The 9,603-nt window shown below is 39.1% G+C and overlaps 1 pseudogene across 1 annotated transcript; it reads right to left on the bottom strand.

Moving 5' to 3' along the window:
• Positions 1-699: 699 nt before the first annotated feature.
• LOC148129154 (vomeronasal type-2 receptor 26-like) lies at positions 700-8,820 on the bottom strand (annotated as a pseudogene). Its single transcript, XR_015745969.1, has 2 exons — positions 8,720-8,820; positions 700-1,597 (listed from the first exon to the last, which is right to left on the bottom strand). The product of XR_015745969.1 is annotated as a vomeronasal type-2 receptor 26-like (transcript).
• Positions 8,821-9,603: the final 783 nt, after the last annotated feature.

Here is a 9,603-nt window from a genome sequence, read left to right as displayed (position 1 = left end):
GGGAAGATCTAAGCACCCCATAGGCTGGATCTGGCCCGTGGGCCTTGATTTTGACACCCCTGCTTTAAAATGTCTTATTCCATCTTCAATGGTTATTCATATAATGTCAGCCTGAGTTCATAGGGCTTTACATAGTAACGAAAGGGATGGATATAATGATGATGATATAATAAAAAGACCAATTATATTTTAAGAATGAGATTTATTTAAAAAAAGGAGACATGCATGAAAAGCGATTCTTGAACTTAAATTGACATTCTGCTATATAGTACCCTCTATAAGGGCTCAAGGATCCCTTTTATAGTTCCTTACCTGGTAAAACAGAATACATTTGTTATCATATCAGCATGATTCAATCTCCATGAATGTAGCTAAATTTTGTTCTACTGCATTTAAAATTAGGCAGAATTTTATTAGTCACCACCATTGGTAGGCTGCTGCAGGTTCAGACTGGTTCTAGCAAACTGATAGTTCTGTCCATCAGCTGTCCCCCACCCATCCTGTCCTATATTTCCTTCTTTCTGGCTCAGCTGAGTCACGTGGCACAGCTGATTTCCACACTTCAGCTGTTCTACTTACTGGGGCTGCCCTAGAAGGAAAGCAGCTAAACTTCAAATTGCTATATTGGTCACTGGTCACCACCAATTGTAATACACACATGCTTACATGCATACCACACAAAGAACACACAAATTTTTCTTAATTGCTTTTTCTTAACTGCTGCTTGTTGTTTAATTGAGGTCTCAACAGAATAATGTAGCATTTGGGGGAAAAGATACAAGACAGCAATCCACCACTGGATGCTAGGATGGAGAAGATCTCCACAGCCACCATATACTTCCCCTTTGTGCTCAGATAGGTAGGGACAAAAGTCAACCAAACACTACAAAACATCAGCATGCTGAAGGTGATAAACTTGGTTTCATTGAAAGCATCTGGCAACTTTCTGGCAAAAAAAGCCACCATAAAACTAATGATGGCTAGAAATCCTAAGTAGCCCAGGACAAGATAGAACATGACAGAAGATCCCACATTACATTCTGCTATGATTTCACTAGTGAGAGAATGCATATCCAAATTTGGGAAGGGAGGAGAGGTTGCCATCCACCAAGAACAAATACTTGCTTGAACAAGGGTGCAGGAAATAACAATGGAACTGGCCAATTTTCTCCCCAACCATTTCCTCATGTTGGACCCTGGTTTGGTGGCCATGAAAGCTACAACTACGGTGATGGTTTTAGCTAATACACAGGAAACGGCCACCGCAAAAACAATGCCAAAAGCAGTTTGGCAAAGAAAGCAAGTGGTCTTGTTAGGCTGTCCAAAAACAGTAAAGCTGAAAGAAAGCAAAGGAGAAGGGACAGAAGGAGTGTAAATGTCAATTCCCGGTTGTTGGCTTTGACGATTGGAGTGTCTTGGTGCTTAACAAAAGTTTTAAGGACAAAGGCTGTAGTTATAAATAGGCTAATCCCAACCAAGGCTAAACTCATCCCTAATGGCTCTTTATGAGACAGAAAGTTTAAAGTCTTGAAAACACATCGATCTTGCTTCTTGCTTGCATATTGATCTTCTGGACATGGGGAACAATCAACCATATCTGGACATTGAAAAAAATAAATTAAAACATTGACCATGTGTGGCCCAAGAGACATTTCCATATTCTATTCAACCTAATCCCTCCCCGTTGAACATTGTTGTGTTATCCTATGTCTTAACGTTGTATTTAGCAAGTATAGGATTAACTCTTATTTGGAGCCTTTAGAGTTTATAGAATATATTCTTCCTTTGAAAAGAAGATTTTGAGGGGGCTTTGTTGCTTTCTGAGCTAGGTTGTTTTCTTGTAGACATTTCATTACCCAAACTGGAATGTTACCAACTGAAAATAAGATTTGTCCAAAGGAGTGAAAATGGCTACGGGGTGAGTGTATGTTTTCCACGGGTGGGATTCTACCAGTTAGGACTGGTTTGGGTGAACCAGTCCTAATTCTGAAGATCAGCTGTTTGCTGCAACAAGCATGTGAGCCCACCCACCTGCCCCTGCTCTTTCCTGTGCTTTATTTCCTTTTTTTTAGACCACAGCTGATTCATGTGGCAGAGTGGTTTGCCACAGCTCAGCTGTTTTATTCACAGGGGCTGCAGTAGAAGGTAAGTATGAGAGCTTTTTTAAATGTGGAACATGCGCGTAATCACTGAACAGGTTGTTATCCTGATGGAATCCCACCTTTGATGCTTTGGTCCACTTTTTCCCTTGGAAATGAGTGTTGGTCAGGTCAGAAGAAATATAAAAGGAAGCAGCATTTGGTGGGAATGAGTTAGTTACAATAAGAAGGATGTGTGGTGATCATCAAAGGAAATATTGAATTAATCTGGACTGGATACGAAAGTGAGTGAGCCATAGCTAAGAAGTACATTGGCATGATTTGATTATAGAGAGAGGTTCAAATCACAGAATCAATACAGGAAGGAAGTGTGAAGAAAGGGAAGACTAGTGGGATTACTGGCATGATCCTTGCCGTGGAAATCGCCGGCGACGGTTCCTGCTACCCCCACCCCCCACCCTCCCGCTAAGCGTGCAGCATCTACCGGCACCATAAAGATCGTGGAGAAGCGAAAGATAAAGATCAAGCCAGCCCGGAGACAGCCCAGAGGCGCAAAGGAACAAAGCAAGAACAAAGGCAAGCGGGCGAAGGCCGGGAGTGGAGGGGGACGCCATTTTAACCGGGACAAGCCTCGCAGACAAAGAAGAATCCAAGCGGCGGATCCGCGTAAAAGCAAGGCTCGTTCTTGCAAGGGATCCGCTGTAAATCCAAGTTAGAATTTTCTGTCCCGAAGTTGGTTGGGGAGACGACGGGCAGTGAGGAGGGAAAATTCGGAGGAGACACCGCTGCCGCTACCACTGCTACCGCTTCGCTCCGGAGAGAGAAGGAGGAAAGCCCGAGGAGCGCCAGAAGGAGGAAAGCCCGAGGAGCGCCGGCCGGGTGAATCGCTCCCTGAGCGAGAACGCTCCAAACGTGGCTTTTCCCCAACTTTGAGAGTTTTCCTCAACTGCTGAGTGAGAACACTGTGTTACAACTTCCTGTTTACAGAGTAATAGCGATCTGCTATTCAAAAAGCGATAAATTCCTCTCATCAGCTGCTAGTAAAACAATCAACCCGTTCCTTGCAGACTCCTAATACTACCTCATTACCTCAAAACTTACAACTTTTCTACCTCATCACCTATATCAACGATTAGATAATCAATTTCTATTCATCACCTATATCAACGATTAGATAATCAATTTCTATAAAATATTTTATTAATGGTTTTATTAATTTATTGTTTTTAATTGATTAGTGTGATTAGAGTGTTTAGTGCAAACAGTGTGATTACTAGATTAAAATATCAAAATTCATGTAATTTAATTGAATAGCAAAATCATTGATTTAGTGAATTTAAATGAACAGTGTGATTAATAATTAGTGTAATTAATTGATTAGTGATTAGAGTAATTAATTGATCAGGCTGATTGTTGCTCAGGAATATTATCTGACTTGAGAGATTACTACAATTGATTGTTTGATATTGTTTGATGTAATATTGGCTATATAGATTACCCAAAATTGTTCCTTTAATTAATTCAATTCAATCAACGTACTATTTTACCAATCCTACCATGCCAAAAAGTAAATCCTACGTCAAACCACAACCTAAAGAGAAGATAATCCCCACCAATGAACCACAAGACTCCTGCACATGCCTTAAATGCTACAAAAATCTAAAGGATAATAAATACTCCATCATATGTTCTCTGTGTAAAAAATACACTCATCATGACTGCTTCGGATTACCTGAGCAAATGATTAAATACCTAGAATCATCCAATGAGTATCCATATTTCTGCAAATCATGCATATCCAAACTGGATCTGTCTGAAAGAGATGATACCATCGAAACCATTGAAACATCCCCAATCATCGAAACCATTAAAACATCCCTCAACACCATAGTAGCATCCCTGGACGCCGTAAAAGAAAGAATAACCAACCTTGAAAAAAAAGACACAACGCAAAAACCTGAACATCAAATAGCTACAAACCACATCTCCACCCATCAACCACAATCCAATCCAAAACCCAATCCACAAATAAACACAACCCAGACAAATATTGATATCCCAATCCTCATCAGAGAAGCTGTTGAGCGTGAACGGAAATGTCCAAACGCCATCTTATTTGGACAAGAAGACATCAATGTCAATGATGACATCACAACTGTCCGAAACATCATCAGAGATTATCAAGCATCAACCATCTCCGCTGATGAAATACTTGACATTTCCCGCATCGCCGAGAGCTCAAAAATAGAGACGGCTCTGTGGCCCCACGCTTGTGCAGGGTCATTTGCAAAAACGAATCAAGCAAACATAAATTCATTTATACTATAAACTCACTCGCCAAAACCAACACCAACCACAAGAACCTCCGTTGCCGCCCTGACCTAACCATACAGCAACGTGCCCGCTCCCGTGTACTCCGCATCGAACTCAAAACCGTCTAGACAATGGAGAGAAGGACCTGTACATTGACTACCATGCTGACTGTATCAAAAGTAAGCCACGCAACCCAATTCTCAACTTTTACCCTCAACCACAACCCTACCTCAACCCATCCACCATCACCCAAGACTAGGCACGCGCGCCCCAAACTACCTCAATTCTAACTACTGCCGGACTTAAATGCAAACTACTCAATACAAGAAGCCTCGTGAACAAAATACCTGAATTTCTCATCCTCCTTAATACGGCTAACTTCGACATTATATTTGTCTGTGAAACATGGCTCAATGCATCTCTCCCCGACTCCATTACCACAGTAAGAGACTATCATGTTTACCGATCAGATCGTGAAAATCGTCGAGGAGGTGGTGTTGCTATATTCTATAAAAAATCCTTACATCTAAAAAATATCCAAGTTACCCAGGAGCTTGCCCTTCCTGAAACCATCATCTGTGAACTATCCTTAAATATCACAATTCGATTCTTACTATGGTACAGAGCACCTAATTATGACATCGAACATGTAAACAAGCTAAATACACTACTAACATGGGCAGCATCCTGCCCGTACCCTTTTATCTTTCTTGGTGATTTCAATCTACCTCATATTGACTGGACCCTAAATGAATGTAAAACTGAAACCATACACGCAACCTTCTACAATGCTGTTACAAATCTGGGACTGGAACAACTAGTAACCAACAACACTAGACTAAACAACTGCCTCGATCTCATCTTCTGCAATAGTTTGAATTTAATTTACGAATACAAACTAAAGAACCATTTTCCAGCAGTGACCACAATATGATTGACTTTTGTCTCAACATACGTCCACACAAAAATCACCTCAATGATGTAATCCCCAATTATAACTTCAAAAAAGGCAACTATGATCTTATAGACAACGACCTCTCATCCCTTGATTGGCAATCTCTATTCTCTGGATGCAATACCGTTGAAGACCATTACAACATATTCTTACTTGAAATCAAAAGAGTCATCATACTATATGTTCCAACAACAACTCCCAAAACAAAACAAAAAAGAAGATTACCCATATCAATAAGGAAACTTCAATCCAAAAAGAGATCACTCTGGCCGAAAAACAAAACTGGTCACGTTGCCAATTTCAAAAACCGATACAAAAACTTATGCCACCAGATAAAGACCGAATGCACCAATTATCACATTAAACAAGAAGAAAACCTTCTAAGCACCAATTCCACCCGTGCTTTTTACAATTTTGTAAACAACAAACTAAAAGACTCAAGGTCCATCCCTCCCTTGATAGGACCTGATGGTAAAGACTGCAACGACGACACCATTAAAGCCAACATCTTTAACACATTCTTCGGCTCAGTATTTGTAAACAGCAATGGATCTTGCCCAGTATTTCCTAACCGTACCACAGATAACAACAATGACCTAATACATATCGATTTCACAGAAGACAATGTTGAAAAATCACTACGCAATCTAAAACCATCCCTATCTATTGGACCGGATGGAATATGTGCCTACTTCTTAAGAAAGCTATCCACTGCCATAGCCAAACCTCTAAGCATAATCTTTGAAAAATCTTTCAGGACCAGGTCCTTGCCTAACCTATGGTCACTAGCCACAATCATCCCCATCTTCAAAAAGGGAGACCCAAGCCTAGTTGAAAATTACAGACCAATCTCCTTATGCTGCGTCACCTGCAAAGTCATGGAATCAATTATTAACCAATCCATCATCCTCCACTTAGAGACAAACAACCTACTCTCCAATAAACAATTTGGTTTCAGAAAAAAACTATCCTGTAATCTGCAACTCTTACACTGCAAAAACATATGGACGACACAACTCGACCAGGGCAAAGCAATAGACGCAATCTACATAGACTTCTGTAAAGCCTTTGATTCAGTGGTACACGACAAACTACTCCTAAAAATAAAATCCTATGGTATATCTGGACAACTGAATAACTGGATAGAAGCATTCCTATCAAACAGACAACAAATGGTCAAAATCGGGAGAGTCCTATCAAATCCAGTACCTGTCAATAGTGGTGTCCCTCAGGGCAGTGTTCTAGGACCAACTCTCTTCATACTCTACATAAACGACCTCTGTGATCATATTAAGAGCAATTGCGTTCTCTTCGCTGATGATGTAAAGCTGTTCAATACTACAGACAATACTGCTACCCTACAAAAAGATCTTGACTATGTATCCGAATGGTCAAACAAATGGCAACTTCAAATCTCAACAAATAAATGCTCTGTCTTACATATTGGCAAAAAAAAATCAGAAAATAAAATACAAGCTGAATAGTCAAGACCTTGTTGATGACCCAAGCTCTATAAAGGACCTTGGAATACTCATCTCTAATGATCTGAGTGCTAGAGCCCACTGCAACTACATAGCCAAAAAGGCATTAAGAGTTGTTAACCTAATCCTACGTAGCTTTTCTCTGGCAATATCACACTACTAACCAGAGCATACAAAACATTTGCTAGACCAATACTCGAATACAGTTCATCAGTCTGGAACCCTCATTACGTATCTGATATTAGCACAATTGAGAAAGTCCAGAAATATTTCACAAGAAGAGTTCTCCACTCTTCTACTCGTTGTAGAATACCTTATGCCACCAGACTTGAAATTCTAGAACTAGAAAACCTTGAATTACGTCGTCTTCGGTCTGACTTAAGCATGGTATATAAAATCATACATTGCAATGTCCTACCTGTCAATGAATACTTCAGCTTCAACCATAACAACACAAGAGCACACAATAGATACAAACTCAAAGTAAACCGCACCAAACTTGATTGCAGGAAATACGACTTCAGTGATAGAGTAGTCAATGTCTGGAATACTCTACCCGACTCTGTAGTCTCTTCCCCAAACCCCAAAAACTTTAACCTTAGACTGTCTACCATTGACCTCACCCCTTTCCTAAGAGGTCTGTAGGGGGCGTGCATAAGCGCATCAACGTGCCTACCGTCCCTGTCCTATTGTTTCTCTATTCTTTTATTTTTCTTATATGTACCCATCTCATGTATTCACAACTATGTATACACTTATACTTATTATCTTGTAAACAATTGACAAATCAAATAAATAAATAAAAATAAATAAATAAATAAATGATCTTCTCAAGAAGATAAGATAGTGAATGAATAGTGTATGGATCCGGTGGATGCAAAGATGCTTTGCCAATATAATGCATGGAGGTTTCATAAATGGTATCAATATAAAGCTGATTTAGTTAGATCTCTTTTCCTATTCTAGCTTTAAGTTTGCTTGTGACTTATTCTTTCTTTGTTTCTTTTAATAAAGGTTTTGAACTCAAGGGAGAGTAGCATGATGGAAATATATTTACTGTATGCAACTGACATTAGTTTGGAAGAATCTCATAAGATCTTATTAGTAATAAAATTGCTTATCATTAAGTCACATACATATGAATAAATATGCAATATTAATACATAATACACAAAAAGCAGTTAAAGTTCTATGGAGATTCTCAGCCTTTCAGGTTATCATTGTCCCAAAGGTGCTTTTTTCAAGAGGCAACTGGACTTTCTTGTTTTTCTTTTAAGATGTTTCACTGAACTGAAGAAGCTTCTTGGATAAGAAGCAACACGTCTTCAAAGATAAATAAGAAAGTTCAGTTGCCTCTTGAAAAAGCACCTCTGAGACAATAAAGTGGACACTGAGCCTGCCAGCTGGAGAGTTGATAACATGGGTTAGAGACCCAATGCTGCATGACAGAATGAACTCCCATTCCTTGCCCCAGTTCCTGTCCACTGAGTAGTTAGAAAACATGCAAATGTGAGTAGATACTTTGGTGGGAAGGTAACAGCATTCCATGTGCTTTAGCTGGCCACATGACCACAGAAGCATCTTCAGAGAACACTGGCTCCCTTGGCTAAGAAACGGAGATGAGCACCTTGTCCAAGAGCCAGACATGAAAGGACAGGTAAACTTTTATCTTTCATGCACAGATATTGTTTTTTTCTTTTATCCTTCTGTTGATTTCTTATTGATCCCATTGAAAAATATTGTATTAGAAATTAGTTTCTTCTTTCCCAGACACATGGAAATGTATTCAAATTCTCCTGGCCAGCTAAATATTTGCATACATTCACTTGCATTAATGCATGCTGGAATATTTCTTGTACTATATTACCTACCTATTTGGTATGAAATCTCCCCTTCTGGGCAGGGAGCACAATCATAGCAACAGAATTTCTCCCCTTCTTTCTTTTTCTTTTGGTATCCAGGCTGGCAAGGATTACTACACAGAGAAAAGGGCAGAACCTATCCATAAATGTGAAAATAATTTAAGAGGGAAAAACTGGCTTTCTTCATCATATAATCTATTAAAAAAAAGAAAGTCTGTATTGATTCATATGGATAAATAACATGAATAGATTAGCAAGAATTTCTGAGACTGGTTGGGGAGAATTTGAGAGATCAAGGACTTGCTTCCCAAATAATATTTCAGAGATAGAGATATAGTAGCCCTCAGCTCCAACTTGATTCATAAATACAATTTTTAGGACTCTATCACAGTTTATCTAGGTAATAAATATATATATCAAATAAGTGTTTTGAAAATCTTAACATGGTTGAGAATAGATTCAAAGTATCCTAAAATCACAGAACTATAGGAACATTGCTCTAATCTTCTGCAAGGTGTAGGAAACCCAACTAAACCATCCATGAGAACAGGTAGTTCAGCCTTTTTTTAATGGCCTCCAGAGATGGAAAACCCATCTTTATATCTAGGATGTTCCACTGTTGAACCAATTTTACTATCAAGAAGCTTTCTATGTATTTAAACAAAAACTACATAATACAATTTATTGCCATTTCTACTCCTTCTTTATGTGGTCATGAAAAACAGTTCTTTACCATTTTTACTGTAGCTAAGGGATATCAAACTCAAGGATCATGGGGCTGGGCCAGAAACAGTGAAGGACCATCTCGTGGTGCATCTGCCAGCAAAAACTTTTTAATCCACAATTTTCCAACAAGAAAAAAATCAAATCCAGTTGATATTAAATTTCCTCTT

The sequence above is a fragment of the Notechis scutatus genome, chromosome Z (assembly GCF_049901735.1).
Source record: "Notechis scutatus isolate UNSWTSFEM ecotype Mainland chromosome Z, rNotScu1.2, whole genome shotgun sequence".
NCBI lineage: Eukaryota > Metazoa > Chordata > Lepidosauria > Squamata > Elapidae > Notechis > Notechis scutatus.
Note: the sequence above shows the minus strand (reverse complement) of the source record. Positions and strands in the feature narration are given on the sequence as shown.